At 32.3% G+C, this 23,413-nt stretch overlaps 1 long non-coding RNA gene and 1 pseudogene across 1 annotated transcript; both read right to left on the minus strand.

Annotated features, from left to right (window-relative positions):
* Positions 1–8,655: 8,655 nt before the first annotated feature.
* On the minus strand, positions 8,656–13,170 carry LOC143071671 (uncharacterized). Its single transcript, XR_012976944.1, has 4 exons — positions 13,009–13,170; positions 11,144–11,241; positions 10,529–10,649; positions 8,656–8,776 (listed from the first exon to the last, which is right to left on the minus strand). It is a non-coding gene; the product is annotated as an uncharacterized LOC143071671 (long non-coding RNA).
* A 1,078-nt stretch (positions 13,171–14,248) lies between these two features.
* LOC143070997 (uncharacterized) lies at positions 14,249–21,134 on the minus strand (annotated as a pseudogene).
* Between the last annotated feature and the right edge of the window lie 2,279 nt (positions 21,135–23,413).

Raw genomic sequence — 23,413 nt, forward strand, 5'->3', positions numbered from 1 at the left:
TAATTTCAAGAAATTGCAACCATCGAACAACTAATTTCATTATTAGAATTATGTATGAACTGGACAATTTCCTGACATAATATAACAAGCACAGAAAATGTTTTAGAAAAGCAAATGTCTAAGAGTGGTCAAAATCACGAATTCATATCAGAAGATTTAAAAAGTTTGTCTTAAAGGCGTGTAACATTGAGTAGTCTCATTGATGTTGTTTATTTACGAATTAGTTTGCTGGTATTGGATATTAGACAGTAAAGTATTTTCTCAATACCTAAAGATGGAGGAAAACTACAATCTGGTAGATTTTTGCAAATTTGGAGTAATTATCGTGAGAAAATTCTTAAAGCCTCGGTCACACCTTAACGGATAGCTCGAACGGATGACTAACGGATAACTTTTTTTCAATCCGTTCATGTCCGTTAGACGTCCGTTCGTATCCATTAGACGGCCGTCCATATCCGTTGCATGTCCGTTAAGCATACGTTTTATCCGTCGACGTCCGTTCTGTCCAGTGGAAATTTTTGAGCATGTTCAAAACTTTGAATGGACGTCCAACGGATGAAATGTCCGTTGAACGTCCGGAAGGCGTCCGTTTTGTACGGTACTCGTCTGTTTCGTTTCCGTTTTGTATCCGTTACGTGTCCGTTATACATCCGTTGGAGGTCTGAAAGATAAATTCACCAACGGACTTCTACCGAACGTTTAACGGATAAAACAGATGTTGAACGAATGAGAAACGGACTTCTACCGGAAGTATAACGGATATAACGGATGATGAACGGATAAATGCCAATTGAAAATTTCGTGACAAAAATGCCAATTATTGGTATGTCAGATTTCTTAAATTTTATGAATTCTTATTATTCATAGTAACGGCACTATAATCGATCTTAGAGTATAGGCACGTCTTCACAATCAAGCAGCTCTTATTCAAGCCAGACACAGCCCTTTGGCGGCATTTTGAAGAACAAACCAAAACCAGTTACACAGAAACATTTTGAATAATTATGCGATTTACATGTATTATTATTGTCGCCTTTAATTTTTCCGTTGATCTTGTTCATCCGTTTTATCCGGTATGCTTCCGTTAGGTATCCGTTTTTATGCGGTACTCGTCCGTTGAATGTTCGTTCGACATCCGTTCTGTCCGTTACGTTTCCGTTTCTCGTACGTTGTATATCCGGTGTGTGTCCGTTTTATTCGATCAGTACATCAACGGACTCCCAACGAATATCAATTTTGTCAACGGACAACTTTTATTTTCATCCGTAAGGCGTCCGTTCGTGCTATCCGGTAAGGTGTGACCGAGGATAAACACAAAAATAGAATGGTATTGGAATTAAATCTGTTTTGTATATAAATTTGTTCAATGATACATTCTAATGCAACGTTATCTTAAACAAAAAACACTGACCCCGTTTACTTGATTTGATTTTCAAATTAAAGATTTTCCTTTTGAAACATAATATCTCTATCTTTTCTAATGTTTTGATCGTAACATTAGTTAGTAAACAAACGTCCTCTCAGAACTTTTGTTATATGAGATTTCGTTAAAAAAACAAGCATTTTGCAGAATTTAATTGCTAACATTTTAACTTTGATCTTTAGCTAAAATTAATTTAAAAGATATCAATATGTCTATGTCGGTTAATCTTTTGAAATAATATCAATTACTTGAAATTGCCATGAAACTAAAAAGAAATTATAAAGGTAATAAAATTAGTAGGCACAAACTAGATATTAAAGGATAACAAAGAAAAATACAACCAAAAAGGGAATAATATCACAGTAACAATCAACAACTATAAGACGCAACAAAATGAAAAACATCAAGGCTTAAAGAAAAACGATGGCCAGGTAATGAATTATAGTCCACAAAAATATATCTAAAACAATAAAAAAAAAAAGAGTAAAAATATCATAACGTGACCTTGTATTGTCGAAATGCGCATCTGGTGCAAGAAAATTGGTGCCGTTAATTTTATTCCTTTAATTAAAACTATGTTAAAGATGGACGTTCGTTCGTAACAGCATCTTATCGATGTGAATTGGGTTCAAAATATCGGCTTAAGAGCTTTAACATCTAGTGCTACCCTTTAAATAAAGGCAACAGTAGTATACCGCTGTTCAAAAATCGTAAATCTATGGACAAAAAACAAAACTAAAAGTGAGGGAAACGCATTGAATATAAGAAGAGAACAACGAAACAGCATTCAAATGTAACACACATAGCAACAGACTAAGCATTAGACAAAATCCGAAGAGAATAACCAATATAACATCAAAACCAAATATATGAATTTGGGATAGAAAAGTACCGTGACACGTCTTATAGTAATGTGAATTCGCACTGAAATATAGGAGAAAACAAACGACACAACGGAAACACAACGTAAAAATGTTACACACACAGAAACGAACTATGATATAACAATGGCCATTTTCCTGACTTGGTACAGGACATTTCTAAAGAAAAAAATGGTGGGTTGAACCTGGTTTTGTGGCATGCCAAACCTCGCACTTTAATGGCATTGTTAAATATAACATTAAAAATGACAATAAAAGTAAAGAAACTAGTCAGTTCTTTTTTTATTTTATTCTTTTTTTATTTTAGTTGCCGTTGTTTAAATAAATGGTTTAACCAGCATCTCTATCAGAATTGCAACTTTTGCGCTTTTGTGGGGTACGAATGCCTTGTTTATGGCTTCTCCCGCCAAAGCCAAAGTGTTATATACTAGTAATATATTAATCTTTTATTTTGGTCCTTTTTTAGCGAAGATATAACAATAAGTTTTCACAACTAAAAACGCTGAGGGAATCGCGTGCTCACCAAGGAGCTAGACAGGGTCCGTTTACAGATTAAGTGGCTCTTGCTTTGCATGGATCAACCTCAATAAAATACTCCCTCAGTCATAATGTCACAATCTTTATTATTACACAATCGTTTAGATTAAACACATGGTATATAAAAACCTAAGGAAACAAAAACATGTCACAAGTGAGTTGGGACACAGATATATCAAACTGATGTTGCTCGTTAAACTTATGGCGCTTTGATTTTAATCGTTATTTCTCGGAACTGTGTTGGAGCGGGAGAAGACCTTTACTTACGTTTCAACTCCTTCAGGCAAAGATGACTTTCGATTAATTTGTATAGAGATATGTGAGATACAAGCACTTATTGACAGGTCATCATCAATATATCTGAATGCGAAATTAAACAATAAAATGATATAAAGTTCTAATTTGTGACTTTTAGAAAGTTGTGTATGCATTCTGTTTTTATATGTTTAACGCAATAGTAATGCACCAAACTCAGCAAATATGTTGTCGATCAAATGCGCGGCCTTTTTTGTACGTAAAGCTTAATTGAGTAAGAATATTTTTCGACCTTTCAGTTAAGCAGTGGCAATTCACTTCCTCGTTTCTCTGTTCATGAACGTATTACTGAAAATTCTTAATCAGCTATTGCAAGTTTTTTTTACTCTTACGGTACAAAATACCACAAGTTACAATAGTGCTTGTATTTCCAACTTGAAATAGAAGCATTAGGTTCAAATCAGTATTTTAAAACATATTTGTCGCAAAACTTAACAGAACCATGCAACAAAAAAAAATACTCAAAGAAACAGACAAAGGTATCAAAACTCTTCAAATGATCACAAGGAAGCTTTTAAATCAGGAGTTTCAAATGGCGATGTTGAAATTTTCTCGTCGTAAATTTTTCGGACGTCATCATTAGTTGGTTGACTTTGGGGAATATATGTTTCCAAGATGACGGTAGATATTTTCTTATTGTTTTAATCACAATTCTATAGGACGGGTGCAACATCTGGAACACAATCTAGAGTACCTAAGTAACCAAACCCGTTTGTTTGTTGTTGTTAGGTTTGGTATTCATTAGTCTTTGTCAATTCATTTCGACTTAACGGATAACTCGATTAAGTCATTGAAACCCGCTAAACATCAGAGAGTGAACTTTGTTGACAAGGAGAAACACAATTCATTTGTACAATGTGCAGGTTTTTTCTGTATCGCACGCATTTTATCAAATGCGATTTGATTTCAGTAGACCTGATTTTCAAAACACACAGTGTGTACAAGACGGTTATGAATATGTAACAGAGAGAAATAATTCAAACGTAGGATTGCACGAAATTCAACACCACTAAAACTAAAGAAAGAAAAACAAATTCTTATAAAACTAGGTATGCATTACTGTCTTCATAAATCAATTTGTAAACAGATGAAAAGTCTTTAAGGTGACGTTAACATGACCAGCAACGAAAGAGCATAGGATTTGGGCTGCAATTAATCAAGCAAGTCCGTGGTCAAGTGTAACAGATATTAAATTCCAGTCAACCAAATCATGACGGCTGCCGTTAATTTGCATATTGAACTGTATTAAAGAAAAGGAGAAATAAACATTACTCAAATGTATGGACCCATGTCAGGTTTGAATATATAACTACAATATGTTTTTATCATAGTAGACTTAAAAGTACATAATAGATAGTAGACAGTCATTATGAAACCAATTTCTAAGGTTGACATAATATTATTGTTTTGGTTTGTGGAATTGTAATTTCTATCTGTTTTTGTTTAAAGATATTTTCTAATGCAGTCTTCTGAAATATAAAGGATATTTTGTCGATATTGTCTTGCATTATACAATATTTCGCTTTGAGTAACATTTAGATTTTATGACTATGGCAAAAGTAATTATAAAATCTTTTATGTTTGTGATTTTTTTAAGTATTCAACCATGAATGTTATATATCGTTCGGACCATTTTCACATTTCGACGATAAAAAGAATAAAAAACTGCGGTAAAATTGGCCCTTAAGGATATACACCTCTGAGGAGCCAAACATTCCTAAAAGTAATCTTTGTGTTCATTTTGGAGTTAGTATGGCGTTCATTATCACTGCACCAGTATATATATTTGTTTAGGGGCCAGCTGAAGGACGCCTCCGGGGGCGGGAATTTCTCGCTGCATTGAAGATCTGTTGGTGACCTTCTGCTGTTGTCTGTTCCATGGTCGAGTTGTTGTCTATTTGACATATTCCCCATTTCCATTTTCAATTTTATTTACCTGTTTGGGGGGTTTATATGACTGTAAAATATAATAAAATATATATATAAAAATCATTTTATGGTGGATTTTGTTTTTGCTATGGTCATTTGAAAGTACCCTATTCTGATGATTTTCCCACTTTTTATCAATGTTTACCCATTTTTGGGCTATTATCATGAAATAAATCAGTTTTTCAATTAAAGTTATTTCATACTTTGAAAAAAGATAAAATAGACAAAATTGAATTAATTTAACTTACTTTATAATGATTGCAAAAATACATCTCTAAGAACTATAAAAAAGACAAATTTGATATGATGTTTCGTGTAAAAGCAATTCTTGTACCCTTCACCCATTTTCTCAACATTTTGGCTAATGAGACTGACTTGATTGGCAATACAATCTAAAAATTGTTATGACTCAAAAGCTACTTATTGTATATACACAATTTTTTTCAGAGAGTTAAGTTTGATAATATATTTTGTTAGGTATATAAATATTTTCCAATTGTATCACATGTTTTGGAAATAATTTAAGAACGATATTTCAACGAGACTGACAAGTCAGAAGAATACATCCTTAAACTGCAAATGCTATATCTGATATAATATAAGTTATGGTGTAAGATGTTAAACTGATCTCGTTTTTTTTTTAATGAATTTTAATGATTGTCCTGAGGAACCATATCTCTTCTACTGCTTTTAATTGCAACATTATTTGTAAACACGCGACCTCTTAGGGCTTTTGACGCACAATAACAAGAATTTGTAGAGTTTCATTGCAAATATTTTATTATCATTTTTAAAGTAAATTTAATTAATAAACATGTCATGATTCAAAATAACATCAAGTATATCAGTAGCCAATAGGTTTCAACTCCCTTTATTGATGTGTTTGCAAATATCTATTCCATTCGTATTCAGCTATCTTATCAACTGTTTCGGTTCTTATATACATTTTTTCTTTCAAAATACAGTTTGCTTTGATCGGTCCTCATGAAGAAAAATCAAGATAAGCACTTTGCACGGATTAGATTTGTAACGTGTGGTTTTCCTTTAGTGATCAAAATCTGTACAGTATGAACATGAACAAGATATTGAAAAATGCAAAAGTCAATCGATGGTTCAAAGGGTATGTTACTGCTGATATTTGAGAAGTTAACAATTGAATAGTTGAAATCATTATGCGTGTCATGGATTTTAGTTTAAAGCCGTCAATTTCGGGTAAAACATATAGATATCTGAATATATGAGACGCTTATTGACATTTCAGTTATCGAGATTGGGTAAAAAGATCACGTTCATACTATCATAATGTGATGAATTTAACAAAATTTTATTACTTTATTTCTGTCTTTTATAAAATTGTGTAAGGACTCTGCGCCGTTTGAGTACACAAACAAGTTATTAAGTTTTGAAAAACTGACAGCCCGTTGTAATATCAATATAAATAACTCTAGAGATAAGTTGTCAATCAAAAGGGTTAATATTTGTTGTGGAAACATCACTGTTGTATAAAACGGTGTAAAAGATTTTGAATTAAGCAATAGCTATTCACTTTTACGTTTCTGTATGCAAGTTTGCATTTTCTTAAACAGAATGTAATTTAGCATTTTTGATTCGCAAAGATTTCAGACAGTTGTATGGTCGCATGTGGAATACGTTAAATTTAGTGGATGACCACTATATAAAACGTCAGTAAATATATGAAGTGAGTGTTTTCTTGCTGATATTGCTGCTTTAATTCGTCCCTAATGGCAGGAAACCTTAATCTTGTTGTCAACTACATGGTACAATTTTGTTTGTGTATCTAATTTGTAATAGTAGCACTAGGTTCAGATTACCATTTCGAAATGTATAAGTCTTAGTTCATTTACAAATTAGTTTTTTTTAATGTTATTTCCGACTCATGTAACGAGAAGATAACACGGGCGTTACAAAGATTATAGAACAGGAGTATCTATATGATAATGTTTTACTTGGCTTTGTCCATTTTTTCTGTCATTGAGCAACACGAAACCCGCTAAAAACCAGAATGTGAATTTTTTGGCCAATGAGAAACAAAATCCATTTGTAAAATGAGTATGTTAATTCTTTAACTTATGACATATGATTTTTAAAAACAAAGGGTACACAAGTCTTACATGTCACGGGTAGAATTATTACACACATAGAATGACACGAAATACTACGCATAAACGGAATCAATCAAATCAAAACCTTTTAAAACTAGATCTGAATTAATTTTTCACAACGAGTTGCACCAATCATGCTGTTTGTGACTAGTACACATCCGGTACAAAAAGTCCGTATTGTCACTTCACAATCAACTAAAATAGGATAGGATTGTGACTGCAATGTATGGAGCAGGTCACTGGTGATTTTTTATCCACAAATTGAAGATCTTGGGAAAAAGATAAACAAAGAACAGACAATTAATAGTGACAAACAAAACACAAAAAAAAACCTTCTTTTTAACAATTTAAAGGACAATTAAATGTAGGAATAAGGTCACATGAACTGTCCTACAGTTATAGAGATGCTTAGGAATGACGTTGGTTTGTTTGTGAAGTACAAAATCGTGCCTTGTCAGTATTTTCACGTTCAATTCAATTTTTCATTTATTGAGAGTCCTTAAATTTTCCCGTAAACTAGACCCCCTACTAAAAGGGTGATGAAGTAAGATAATCTTCAAAAGTACCAGCCGTGTCACCATCATCAACCAAATAATACCCCCATGTTACAGAAATTACCCTTAAAGGAATTTCCAGTGATAAGACATTACAGTGGTGAAATTCATTCTCAAAATAATTATGAACAATGAGTGTAAGAAGAACACACACATGTTATTGATCTTTTACGACTGTTTTTCGAGGTAAATTTCTCGATATTTAAATCTTGAGATTTATTTATTATTGTTATTGTGAACACAGTAGAACATTCAAGGGTATATATATTTTCATGCGTTAATACATCATATAGGTGTAACTTTGCAACACATATTGCTGTATGACTACAGAGGCGTGAAATTGCAGCATTTGTTTTCATGTGAAATAATGATTTCAGTTCACTTAGAAATACATTGTACTGATATTTCACTGCAAGTTATGAAAGATAACTTTATTGCATCGATACACTGTATGTAATGCACGACTAGCCTGCTATTATGTTTCCGGGAAGAACAAAAACAAACATACGTTAACAAAAATGAATATTTATGTGACACCATACGGACAGTGCACATTTATTTTTAAGTTTAAAATGTGTGCACTTAACACTCCGAAAACTTATAAAATGTAAACGATTTCAACAGAGACGACCTCAAATCAAATACCAACACCATATTTTCTGAATTGGCAGACAATGCAAATCCTATCGACTTCTAAAATCAAACTATATACGATTCTCAATTTTATTTATTTATAGCAGAAAGATTACTGTAATTGTAAATTAATCACAAATCCTGTCATTTTGGAGACTTTTAAGGTTCCGTCTAAGTCAAATTAGCTTGTATTTGTTTGACATTATTCATACGAATATAAGGATGACACTGTGACAAATTACATATCAATAGAATCAGAACATTGCATAGTATCTTTTAATGAATGTTTTAAAGTTCTGAATATCTCCAGGAAAAAATGTCCAGTCTCTGAAGTTCCAATTCTTTCAAAAAGTTTAGAATTTTTGTAAGTCCATAACTGACCTAAAATGACATAAAATTCAGTATTATATATTAATATGTATGACACCCATATATAAATTTGCATTTAAACACTGTCAATTGCAAGATTTTAAAAGTAAAGTAAAATAAATGTATAAAAATTTGGATGCCATTTTATTGGGACTACTTACATTGTGAAAGTGAAAGTGAAAACAAAAGTGAAAGTGAAAGTTTTTAAAAGTATAGAGGCCAATAGTAAACATTAAAATTCATCAATTATATCAAATTCAGTGTAATTATAGTAGTGATTCGTCTGACTTTTAAAGTTGCAATATTTTGACATAATTTTGTGATGAACAGTTCAAATTGTCTTTCTAATTCACACCAAAGTTTAGGAAATTTAATGCCAAATATTTATAATTTCCCGAAAGTCTCAAAAAATTATATTTTCTAAAATATTACTTTTGTGCACAAAAACATCATGTTCAATCATTCAACTTCTTTCTGTGATGCATTTAGTTGGTGATATCCTTCTAGATCTCTTACAATTTATTATTTGATTACAAGATCATTTATTTACCAAATATGCCATTTTTGCATTCTTGTTGAAAGTTTTAGACCATGGAAGTCTCAAAGAATATGTATTTTTTGTAACTTTTGATATAAACTATGTATTATATAAAACATTTCTCATAATAAATACATGTTATTGGGACTTTGTTCATTTAAAACCAGGTGCTACGCAGGGCACAGCTTTATACGACCCCAGTGGTTGAACCCTGAATAGTTGGGGCAAATTTGGTCACAATATTCAAGCTTGACTCTGTCTGAATTTGGATTGTGATCAAATTTTTGACATAATATAGGTTTTTGTCACAAAATTAATGTGGTCAAAGATCTAACAAATCTATTGCACTATACTGTGCAATTGAAGATTTCTTCTTGAAACTTCTTTGAAAAAAAAGGAAGCCTTCAAAAAATGGTAAACAAAAAACCGCCCCCAACTTTTTGAACCCCCCTTGAAGCAATAACCCTTAAACTCAATCCCATGCTTTCCATTACAGTATTGAACCTTGTAGTTCAATTTCAGAGAGATCCATACACTTAAACACAAGTTATTGTCATAATTGTTTGGAAACTAGAATCATGCTTCTTTTTGGCCCTTTTTTGGCCCCTAATTCCTACATATTTTGGGCAATTAACCCAAAACTTAATCCCAGCCTCTCCTTTGGTATATGATACATTGTGGTACAATTTCAGAGAGATCCATACAATTACACATAAATTATTGTCTTGAAACTAGAAAAAAAGCTTGTTTTGACTCCTTTTTGGCCCTTAATTCCTAAACTTTGGCTCCATAATCCCCTAAAATGAATCCAAACCTTCTAATTGTGGTTTTAAACATTGTGGTATGATTTTAGAGCAATTGAAATACTTCTACACAAATTATTATCCTGAAACTAGAAAAATGCTTGTTTTGGGCCCCTTTTGGGCCCCTAATTCCTAATCGGTTTGGACCATCATCCCCAAAATCAATCCCAACCTTCCTTTTGTGGTATTGATCCTTCTGAAAAGATTTTATGAAGATCTCTTCACTTAAACTAAAGTTATTATCCGGAAACCAATGTGTCTTCGGACGACGACGACGCAGACGACGCAGACGACGACATCATACCAATATACGATCCCAAAAAATTTTTGGGGTCGTATAAAAAAAAGCATATTAAAACATTCCTAAAAGTCTCAAAGACTTTTATTTTAATAAATTCTTAGAGAATGAACTCAAATAATTACCATCAATATTCCTTCTGTAAACTTTGTTTAGGTTCTCCAAACTTTATCAAGGTAGTATAATTTAACTACTTGTATTTGCGGCGTGTAGCAGTGAAAGTATCAACATGCAACTCTTGATAAACTAAAATGATACAAACACATAATTTTCAACAAATATAAAACCTAACAATTTACTATCATTGCAAATTGTTTGTCTGCTATAATTTCATTCATACAGATGATAAGAAGCATTTCACGTAATATGGGAACAGTCAGCTTACATTAGCACCAATGTCAATACCATTTATAACATTTTTTTCCCCAAATTGTATCACATATTAGCTGACAACTACTATTGGCGTCAAATGTTTTTACACCACCTCTAAAGATTTAAAACTGCAAATTTGTTTCCACTCTTTTCTGCATTTTTGCAAACTATGTTTCAGTTTACAATTATATGTTTGTATTGATGTTTGCTTATTTGATAAAGCTTAACATGCTGGTAAGAAGGTCATGATCAGTGACATAGGAAAACATTGTTCAAATCTTTCTAAAAATATTTCATAGAATAAACGAGAAGCATTGGTGTAATAAATTTGAATATGAAATTTGATACACACAATAATAATTCAGTACCCTCAAAAAGGTTCTCCAAACTTTACCCTGGAAGGATAACCCAAGTTGGGATTTGCAGAGTGAAGCAGTGGAAGCATCAGCATGCAACTCTTGACAAGCTGAAATAGTACAAACACATAATTTTCTACAAATATAAATAAAACATTTAAAAGTCAAGAAATCTTGTAATTCTTTATTATACAGAAGGAGAATTTGCATCTTTCAAACATGATTTTATTAAAATCAAATGTGGAATTATGATTTCATGTTATACAATTTGCAACCATCATTGATAGATAAAACAAAAAGAAATCTTACTCCTTAAACAAAACGAACCTCAGCACTTTGTTATAACGGTAAGTAGAGGCTCCTAGGAACATGATTATCTCACATGAAAACCATGACTTATTGCCATATTGGAATTAAGGGTAAATGTCCTCCGATCATTTCTGCAACTCATATTTATAAAAATATAAATTTTTCAGATAATTGCCAAAAAGTAAAAAGTGTTTTCAGGTACAAGAACCCATAAAAGTGTTGAATTGCTTTTCTGAAACCCTACATAAGGATAGAGTCATTGTGCTTATCAAACTTTACATCTTTCTTCTATTGTTTTGGTGAGGACAAGCATAGGTGTGAAACACATCATGTTTTATATCTGAGCTGAATTATAAATTGTGATGCATTTCAATGTAACTTATAAATATTGATAAAAGTATCACATTAACTTTTTTTCATTGTGATATGTTATTAGTGGGATTATAGGAATATTACAACCATGATAGTGTAAGATCAGGAAATCTCAACAACCAATGGCATTTTTTTCATTGTTCTATAACAAGGTTTTAGCCAAATTGAAGAACTATAATATTTTCCCCAAGGGTCTTGATAATTCATTATCTTGAACATACCACACATGTTTGATTATATTTGTCACTTTTAACTACATCAAGATGTATGAGTTAGGAAAAAATTGATTGTTTGGTTGAAATGTCATAGACAATGTTGCTGTTATATTTGTTCTGCATTCCCAAAGGAAAAAGTCATAACACATGCATGTAAAGATAAGGAAATCTCATTGGGAATAACTTCTCTGTCTCAAAAGTGGTAAAATGTTATGTCAACACCTGTCATTTTTTTCAACTGTATAACTGGGATCGAATTTAGATGACGGAATGACAAAATAACGGATGGACAAGGCTATTCCAATATATAACCCACATGTGGGGGTATAATTTCTTTTTAAGTAAAAAAGATTAATATACTTGTCAGAGATATAGCATGCCATTAATCTTTGAACCTTGCATCAGGTGACATTTTTTCTAATATTAAATTTTAGCTAAAACTACAATACTGACCTGATTTAAAATTGCACTATACATCAATGAACCGTACAGATTCAGATCGGTTATCTTCAACCAGATGATTTATTTCATATGGGTTGTCATCACTGTCATATAGGACTTCATAAATTGAACCTTAAAGAGATACATCAAATTGAACAAAACATAACAACAAAGATGTGCCCAAGTAAAGATATAAATACAGATTCATAGTGCAATTATATTTTATAAGCAAATTGATTGTTCATTCAATTTGGTCTTTCATTTATTTAATAAGATATTGACTGTCTTTTATACCCTGTATAGCCCATGTTCCATCTACTTTTAAAATGAGCATCTACAGAAATATTCAAAAACAGTTCATTTTGCCATTTTGGGCATAACAATTAATATAAATGTTTACTTGTCCTTGCTCTCGTTTTTGTGTCTGAAATAGTTTTTATGTGATCTCAAGCTGTATATTAAGCTATTTTGAACACTGATGTTTGCAAGCAAAAGTACTTTATTTACATACATAGAAATTCATAACATTTAAACAAGTACCTTTCACACCATCCTTTCCTGATTTTACACTCAGCACTGTCCCTTTATACCATTCAGATGTATTGTCTACAATCCATTTGTGTTCTATTCTTTTGTCTAGGAATTTCACCAATCTTGGCCTACCTCTTCTACTGAAATATAAATACAGTGGATTCCTGTTAATTGCATGGCCTATTTGTCAGAGAAAATTATGCAATTAACAGGAATATGCAATTAAGAGAAAGTGAATATAACTGACAAAATATTTTAATAAATTTATTTTGAAAGAAAATGGGGTATTTTATACAATCTTTTACTTGACTGCAGATGATAAGAAAAAGTTGTTAAATTGTAAATGTGTCATAATGAAGCCATACAATCAGAGATAATCTCTTGATTAGATGTTTTTTACACCTATATGACAGATATCCAAATAATAACATGATAGAATCGATAGGTCCTTCTGTAAAAAGAAAAGTCTTATGAAAACAAAGTCAGTTCATCCATTAATTAATTGATTTCAATAGGTAAATTCCCCCCAAAATTTACATTTTTTGTCTTTTTTTACACTACTCTGAGAAATAATTATGCATTTAAGAGGAATAGCTGTTTTTATCTATTCAATTAAAAAAAAAAATGTATAGAAGAGATAGGGAATGGTTTGGTGTTTTCATATCTTATGCAATAAAGCGAATTATGCTTATAACAGGTATGCAATTAAGTGGAGTCCACTGTATTGATTATTAGTATCCATTCTTTGTCAAATTTTTCAGTTGAAAAAGAACAAATTTCAAAAATAAAATGATGATTCAAAATCCCATGCAATTGAATCCCCTTACCAGATCTGGCACTGAGTTGCAAATTTCTATCAATTTTTAAATGAAATGTTCAATGAGTAATTTTCAAGTCAGCAATAAAATGTAAATCAAAAATTAGTTTCTCAAACTCTAAAATAACAGGTCTGTTGATCTGTAACAAAATAAACCTAAAAAAGATCCCTTATAACTCTTAACATCATAATTCATATAGATGTGTGTCTACCAGGGTTGGACTCTGGAAGTTCAAAAAGGGGGTTGGGGGGTGGCGTACACCCTCTACACCCCCATGAATATTCCACTTTCTACCATAGTAGTGCATTGGTGAATACATACAAGGAAGCGCACACTTAATGTGTGTCTTATCTACTCTAACACATTACACTTCAATATATATGTACAAGTAGTATTAAAATACACATATGATCCTTTGTTCAATTCCATACATGTAATTTTCAAACCACGATTCATTTAAACATTTTTATACTGCTTGAGACATTCCACTTTTTTTTCATAAATACTCACCCAGATTCCTGGTTTCCTTATTCCAGGACTTTTGCCATTACGTGGTGAACACAATTCCAGAAGAATAGCATTGAAGTAAAATGCTTTTAGTTTTGGCAGCATGATGTTTTCCCACAAGATATTGTCCCTAAATATTCTTTGGATAGACAACTGGTGTGGATTAAGAGTCCCCACAACGAAATCTATCCAAGGATAATTGCAAATATTCATTAAACCATGGCACTGATAAAAGTAGTTGTGGGTACTTTTCAAATTTAAACGACCACTGACAGTTTCCAGACAGAATGATGATTTTTCACTTGCTTGGTAGAGATTGACAGGTTTGTTGTGCAGAAGATTTTTTATCTCCAAAAGACCATCACCAGACGCAGTTGAAACTATACCATCTGCACTAGCAGCCAAAAATGGGTGTTCATGGGCAATTAGCAAACTAGTAGATTTAACAGTTACATTCTCATGTTGTTCTGCCTTTTTGAGCGTATACTCCTCTATAGATTTCTTTCTTGCAGAAGTCCATTTCTGGTGTGTCTATTTCCCTAGAAGGTGCAGTACAGAAGATTTTTGACTAAATGTATTACTTTCAATGAAGGATTACGGCGAATGATTGGTCCAAAATTTGAAGCTGTTAAGCGTTTTCTTCTTTCCGTGTGCGAAAGACCAGACAAAGATTGCTGTGAAGTAGAATTTGTTATTGCATTCATTTGAGGTATACCAATGTTAATATGAGTCTGAATATATTTGTCCTTTATATTTGATAAATCAGATGGAGATATGTCAGGGGTGTAATCCATTGCCTCAGTGCCATAAGACTGTCTAGCTTTTTTGGAGTTGCTTTGTTTGCAAACTTTCATTTTTCTCTTCCATCTCAATTGCTGAGTGTCTGGTTTCGATTTGTATTTTCTGCTACTGATAAGATTTTTTCATGTCTAGCGTAGTATTCATCAAAGAATTTACCTGCTTTTGTTGTTGTTGCCTGTTCCCAAACAATAGGTGACAACTTTGGTCCAAAATTCATTCCTAGCCCTCCTCCAAAACATCGTCCATGCCAAGATCCTCTATTACAGAGTTTGTAGATTTTTCCGCCATCAAATTTTGTCCTTACTCTCATCCAATTTTCAGCTAAATTTGTTGCTGTATTAGAAATGAGACGGTGAGCTTTTTCAGCAATTCTATTCAAAATTGATGTCACGTCTTGAATTATATACTGTTCAACATTACTGTACTCTATAGATGATTCTCCTCTTGCTTCCTCCTGTGCAGCTAATGATGAGCCTACAGACCAAAGTTTTTCCTGTTCTTCAAATATATCCAATGTCTCTTCCACTGGTTGGTCTGGTGGTATGACATGATGGTCATGAGTGATGGATTGACATTGTCCCTTGCCTTGCAAAAGTTACTGCAGTTGGAATGTAAACCAAAAACATGAAAAACAGAGTTTTTTATGTCATGACGAAGCTGAGAAATAGCTTCAGGTTTTGTGAGGTGATTTGTTTCTACATCTTTAGAACGCATTCTGATGGCACTACGCAAAGCAGATACGAACCGTACACGAGTTGTTTTTGTTAAATGGTTTCTACCTTTATATAGATGATTTTCGGAAACAAGTTTTTCCAGGTTTGACCTAAAACATTTGCATGTATGGTTAGCACATTCTTCCTTTTCCACATATCTACCCAACCAGGCACTTCATCTCGTATCCTAGCATAAACTGAACTGTCACCATCTCCTACAACACGGATATAGGCCATGTTTGGATTCTTCTTGTTTGAACCCTTCAAGCACAATATCAGCTTCCATAGACTGACTATCTTCTGACCAGTTCTTAAAACATGTATGTTCTGTTGGGATTGTATTGACTTTCTCTGAAGTGCTACATACGTAGCAATACTTGTTTCGTACTCCTATATGCAAAAGTTTTTTGTTGCTTGCCCTATTATGATTGCCACTCCTCCCAGGGCATTATAGGAATGTTTGTGGGTTCGTTTCGACCATCCTCCATCAGTAATTACGGTTATTGCTGGGATACACTGATGAAAAAATCCGTTCTCCATGGCAATCCTTGTTTCCTCTGCTCCAACCTGTTAAATAAACATATGGGACATATAAATATAACTAGTCCCACTTGAGTTTCCTAAAATATCATTAATTGATGCCATGAATGCTAAACCTAATTAAAAGTTTAAAGTGTGGTGGGATTTTTTTGTTTTTTCAGACAGAAAATTGGATTTTTTTCTGCAATTTTTCAAGTTTGTGTGACAGTTTTGTTAGATACATTAAAAATTATTTTGTATAGTACAGAAGGTGAATAAGCTGAAATATTTCCCATGTTTTAATTAATTCCATACACATGATATGGATTGCCTCTTGCTTTATTTAATGGATTGTCCATTTAACTTGGAAAATGTGGTGGTGGTGGTGGGGGTTATAGTATATATTTTGTATAGTACATAGAGTGAATAAGCTGAAATGTTTCTTGACCCACACTGTAATAGAATACCAAATTGATACTTAAGATACTCTAAAACTCTTTCATCGTAAGTTTAGCTGAAATTGATTTAGCAGTTTGAAAGGAAAAGATTTTCTAATGTAAGCAAACATAATTAAACAAGAGTGGACACACTGAAATGTCTCGCCTGTTCTAGTGTTCATAATATAATTTATGTTGAAAGTGTAAAAAAGCATTGTATACAACAAGCATTACATTAAATTAACTGTACTTGAGATGAAGGTGCGATAAACCTTTTCAGACATAAATGTAGTTCATACACTCATTCCATACAACAATCTAGTTTACCTATTGCTAAAAGTATCTCCGAATTAACCTCATGAAAAAAAATAGCCTTGACCAATGAACCATGAAAATTAGGTCAAGATCAGCTAACACCTACTAAACAGCCATGCATACACACCATACAATTATTTCATACACCAAAATATATTCTACTATCCCTATAGTATTTGAAAAAAGACCAAATCATTGATGATTTAATATTGACCAATGAACCATGAAAATGAGGTCAAGGTCAGATGATTATTACAAGACAGATTTGTACAACTTACAAACATTCTATACACCAAATATAATCAACTTGATGCTTATAGTATCTGAGAAATAGACAAAATTGCAAAATTTAACTTTCACCACTGAACCATGAAAATGAGATCAAGGTCAGACAACACCTGTCAGTTGGACATGTACACCTTACAATCATTCCACACACCAAATACAGAAGACCTATTGCTTATAATTTCTGAGATATAGACTTAACCCTGTAGACTTAACCTTGTTCACTGATCTATGAAATGAGGTTGAGGTCATGTGAAAACTGACTGACAGACATGGGGACCTTGCAAGGTACACACATACTAAATATAGTTATCCTATTACTTATAATAAGTGAGAAATTAGCATTGCAAAAAATTTGAACTTTTTTCAAGTAGTCACTGAACCATAGTAATGAGGTCAAGGCCAATGGTCATATGACAGACGGACAGTTCGTAACATAAGGCATCTATATAAAAGTATAAAGTATCCAGGTCTTCTACCTTCTGAGATATTAACCTTATTAAGTTATCCTATTATTTATAATAATTGAGAAATTAACATTGGAAAAAATTTGATAGAAATACACCAAACTACCAAACAATGTGGCTTTCTGTAGGATTAATATATAATTGAAATAGCTGAATAGTTTTATGTAAATCCAAGTTAATTTTGAAAACTTATAAAAAAAATTAAAGGTGACTATCTAAATTTAGTCTGAACAGAACATTCTAGCTCTTTTTACATTATTAATTAAAAGTCCTTAAATTGGACAGCAAAACACCAAACTATGAAAAAACGTGGCGTTCTGTAAGAATAATATATAATTGAGATAGCTGTATAGTTTTATGTAAAACCAAGTTAATTTGGAAAAGTTATAAAATAATTTAAAAGTGACTTTCTGAATTAAGCCCAAACTGAAAATTCTAGTTTTGTTTTTAACTACGTGTATTAATTTAATCCTTTTATTTGACAGCAATACAACAAACTACCAAACAATGTGGCATTCTGTAAGGCCAATATATAGTTGCGATAGCTACACACATTTATAACAAGAGGCTCTCAAGAGCCTGATTCGCTCACCTGAAACGTTTTGCTTAAACCTTTCACAATTATTATTTTTGCTTTAAAATGCCATTTAAATGTTGATCATATTGATTATTTTGAGATCTTACTTTGCCAAACATTTCTGCTGTTTACAGTTTATCTTTATATTCAATAATATTCAAGATAATAAACAAAAACTACAAAATTTCCTTAAACTTACCAATTTAGTGGCAGCAACCCAACAATGGATTGTTAGATTCGTCTGAAAATTTCAGGGCTGATAGATCATGACCTATTGAACATTTTTACCCCCATGACAAATTTACTCTTAATGCTTTAGTTTTTGAGATATAAGCCAAAAATTGCATTTGACCCCTATGTTCTATTTTTAGCCACAGCGGCCATGTTTGTTGATGGATCAAAACTTCGGATACAATTTAGAAAGTAGATACCCCAACGAACATTCATTTAAAGTTTGAGAGTATTTGGCCCAGTTGTTTCAGAGGAGAACATTTTTTAATTTAAGCAAGTTTGATGAACAAATATAGCAAATTTGTCTTTAAAGGGCAATAACTCCTTAAGGGGTCGATTGACAATATTGGTCACGTGTAACTTTTTTGTAGATCTTACTTTGTTGAACATTTTTGCTGTTTACAGTTTATCTTTATCTTCAATGATATTCAAGATAATAAACAAAAACTGCACAATTTCCTTAAAATTACCAATTAAGTGGCAGCAACCCCACAATGGATTGTTAGATTCATCTGAAAATTTCAGGGCTGATAGATCTTGACCTATTGAACATTTTTAACCCTGTCAGATGTGCTCTAAATGCTTTAGTTTTTGAGATATAAGCCAAAAACTGCATTTGACCCCTATGTTCTATTTTTAGCCATGGCTTGTCATGTTTGTTGATGGGTTAAATTTTCGGATACAATTTACAAACTAGATACCCTCGGAAACATTCTATTAAAGTTTGAATGTATTTGGCCCAGTAGTTTCAGAGGAGAAGATTCTTGAAATAGTTTACGACGACGGACGACGACGGACGCCAAGTGATGGCATAAGCTCACGTGGCCCTTTGGGCCAGGTGAGCTAAAAATCAAAGTTAATGTGATAAAGTAATAGTAATAATTAAAGGTGACTATAGATATGAATTTAATCAGAATTGAAAATTATAGTTTTTTATCCATTAATTTGACAGCAATGAACAAAATTTTGTAAGATCAATACATAATTGAGTTAAATGGGCTGATTCAGACCAGTCTAGACTAAATTCAAAGCTCAAGACTGAGTCAAGAAAGGTCGAGACCATATTCATTCTATATCAAGAGTAGCAAATACTCAATCAGACTTATTAAGTAAAGTCGAGACCAAAATCAAGTGCAATTAAGTAGTGTCAAGATTATGTCAAGTCTTGTCAAGTATAAAATGTGCCCGACTTTAATACTGGTTGAGCAAAAAATATGGTCTTTTCATACTCTGAGCAGTTTGTAGTGCTTGTTCATTAGAATAGACAACTGGTTTAGGAGCCGTACAAATTTTACAGACATACATGTACATGCATATAATTAAAAGAACAGATTTAAGTAAAATTCCCCCCTTTCCAACCCATGCATCTGTTGAGTGTTTGCAATATTAGCATTTATATATATATTTTTTTTAAGTCTTTGTGTTTCTCATCCAAATAATAAAATGTTCAAGATTCAATGAAGGTTTGCATCTTGTCATTTCTTGATATAAGATGTTTATTTAAAAAGTTATCTTTTTACTTAACTTGCACAGGCAGTAATTAAGATCATGTTTAAAATTGATACATGTACATGTGCATGATGTATGACATGTTATAATGAAAACCTATGAAAAGTAACATATATTATTTATTTATTCAGTTTTCTTTTTTTTGAGCGTGTGTGTGGGGGGGATGGGATTCTCATTTACATTTATTATATATTATGTTTTTTTTTCCATGTTCATGCATTCATTTTACATTTATGTTTTAATCAATTATAATTACCTGTAACATATTTTCTTGGAGAGCTGCTAACCACCATGCCCCTACTTCTTGTTCAATTGCTGAAAATGAAGTTGACGAGAGTCCTGGTGAATTCATTGTCCCCATGATTTCATTTAAGTGAGACGGTCCATTTCCAGTGGCAATACTTCCCCACACAGCTCTCACGTTTACATCTAACCTTTTACTTTCTGGCAATGATGGGCTAGTGCAGAATTTAAATTGTTTATGACATCTTTCACACTGAGCACAAAGAACGGTTGCAAGTCCTAATTTCCTTTCCTCGCTTACAACTTTTATTGGTGATTGGTTTTAAAACTTTAGCTCAATTGCTGAAGGACACAGACATACGTGCATAGTTATTTCACTGACATGTCCTTGTAATGAGTCCAAATTCACAACTCTAAAACCTTGTGGGCTTAAATTATGAATTTTCCTTTCTCTGATTTTCAGTTTTAATCCATTTTCTAATAGTACGGAAGTGAAAAATTTATGGCATTCTTTGGTGTTTTTTTTTCTTACCAATTGTTGTCTGTTTGATTCTCTTTAAAACAAGGGACAGCGGCAGAGACTTCCGCTTAATCCTTTTTCTCCTAATTATAAAATTAACAGTTGGTCTTCCACATCTTATACTTGTTCTTTTGCCCTTTGCTGGTCCAGAGCCTAGTCCAAATGTTTTCGACGTTTTCCTTTTACTACCCATTATTATTAAAATGCTTGTTATGACTCTACTTAACTAGTACTGATGTCAATGTCAAGCTTCCATATGTTTTATGTCTCAAGCAGTATGTTTTAATTTTTACTAAAATTTATTCACTTACCTTCAAATTATATTACTTTGTTATGCTTAAATATTAGTTCGTTTACAAACAGAAAAAAAAAATATTCATGTTTTTTGCCAATGTTTACAAACACCGTGATGGCGCTGGGGTATGGGATCACTTACTTGAGTGTCGATTTACGATATAAGGACAATTTCGATCACATTAGTAATTATTAAATCATCTTTGTTTTTGGTATTTATGTTTGGATACCCATCATTCTCACCTTTTTATGGAAAGAACTCTTCAATCGGCAACTTTTCATTTGTTGGATCAACAGATCAGCCCATTCACATCAAACCGAAAGTTGTTTCGAATCATTAAAACAACTCTTTGGTTTCGAATTGCAGTACTAATTCTACCCGATTTTACGTTTAATTTGAATATCCATCATTTATATAATAAAAACAAGATATTATGTAGTTTTAATTTTAAAATGCATCTAAATATATAATATTAATATTTGGCGGACGAATCATTGCTGCTGACTCTCTACTTTCACTTTGAGCAGGAGGATGACAGCTGATTTTTTGAAGTATTTTAAACGAAAAGCGTCGTGATATTTAACAAAAGCAGGATGATGGTAAGAGACTGAAGTGACATAAATAAGGCACTATAAAGGTTATTTGAAATAGCTCCCCTCGATCTCACTCAAAATGAAATAAAAAAACGAACCCCAAAAATTAAAAATGGCGGGACATAAACGATAAAGGTGATGACGAAACTTGGCCGTTGTGTTTTTCTGGCAATCAACATATACACAATTGCATATGGGTGCACTGCGAGACAATATGAAGAATAGATTAGCATATGATTTGTTGAATTCAATTAAGTAATAAATTAATGGGACTTTTTGAAAAAATGTGTTCAGAATTATTATATTTTTCTGACAAAACACACCCCTGTCGAAATATTACTACTATATAACTCGTGATTTTGTAAGCAATCAAGTCCATACTCATGATTTAAGCAATTGTGGTTGTTTTAGTGGCTAGTATAGAATAATAAAGCACAAAAAGTTGATTAAAAATATCAGCCATTTTTGGAAAAATTGGACTTGGACGGAACCTTAATACTCAGATAAATGGATTTTAATTAAAACTTTGACACTCTGATGCGGTTTTCTTGAATATAAGTATTCTTTCCATATCGTATACTCTTTTCTTGAAATTTACAATATCTAATTAGTTTGCAACTACAGATATTTAAGACATTTTACATAGTTGAATAAAAAAAGCAATAAGAGAACTGTTCTAAAAAAGAAATTTCCATATTGAGTGCGATAAGGTGGCACGATCCAATGTGAGGTTATTAGTCTTGAACATACAATGATCAATTGTAGCACAATTGTATTACTCTGGTATAAAAATATGAGTTGGTTAAGAGCTTTTTAACACCTAGTATCATCATATAGATATCAGTAAAATTATTAGCTGCTTAAACTCTTTCGCAAAATCTTGGCAGCTGAAGATGTTTCTTTTTTTAATTCTTAAATCTTGGCAGCTGAAGATGTTTCTTTTTTTAATTCCTCAAATAATGCATTTCATGTTTAATAAAGACAACAGTAATTTACTGCTGTTCAATAGTTATTATTCGATTAAGCAAAAGGATTTTCGGGTAACAAATAAAAACAAAGTGAAACACATCAACTAAGAAGGGAAACCAACGGACCAACATAAACACTGAACAACAATAAAAGAAAACGCCAACATACATAGAAACGGACTTAAGATAACAACTACCATATGACTGAATTGGTACAGGACATTGTAAGAACAAAATAATGAGTTAAACCTGGATTTATGGCTAGCCAAACATCTTGCTCATATCGTGATGATACATATACTGGTAAAATGACAACACATCTGGACATGAATTCAGTACAAATAAACGCAAGAACATGGTGTTAAGAGAAATTAATACACACATAATATAATAGTACATTACAACATGTAGCCGTAAAAAATCAACAGACATCCGCCACGAAAAACGATGTTACTGATTTTCATTAAACCAAACACATAATTGATGTGTTAAATTAACGTGCGTACCATGTTTATCTAATAAGAAAAAGGTTTCAGTGTTAAACAAGTTTAACTTCAAAAGTGTTTATGTTTAACATGTTGAGATGGTCATTGTATGAAACAAAATCCATGCATAT

Source organism: Mytilus galloprovincialis, chromosome 4, assembly GCF_965363235.1.
Source record: "Mytilus galloprovincialis chromosome 4, xbMytGall1.hap1.1, whole genome shotgun sequence".
NCBI classification, from domain to species: domain Eukaryota; kingdom Metazoa; phylum Mollusca; class Bivalvia; order Mytilida; family Mytilidae; genus Mytilus; species Mytilus galloprovincialis.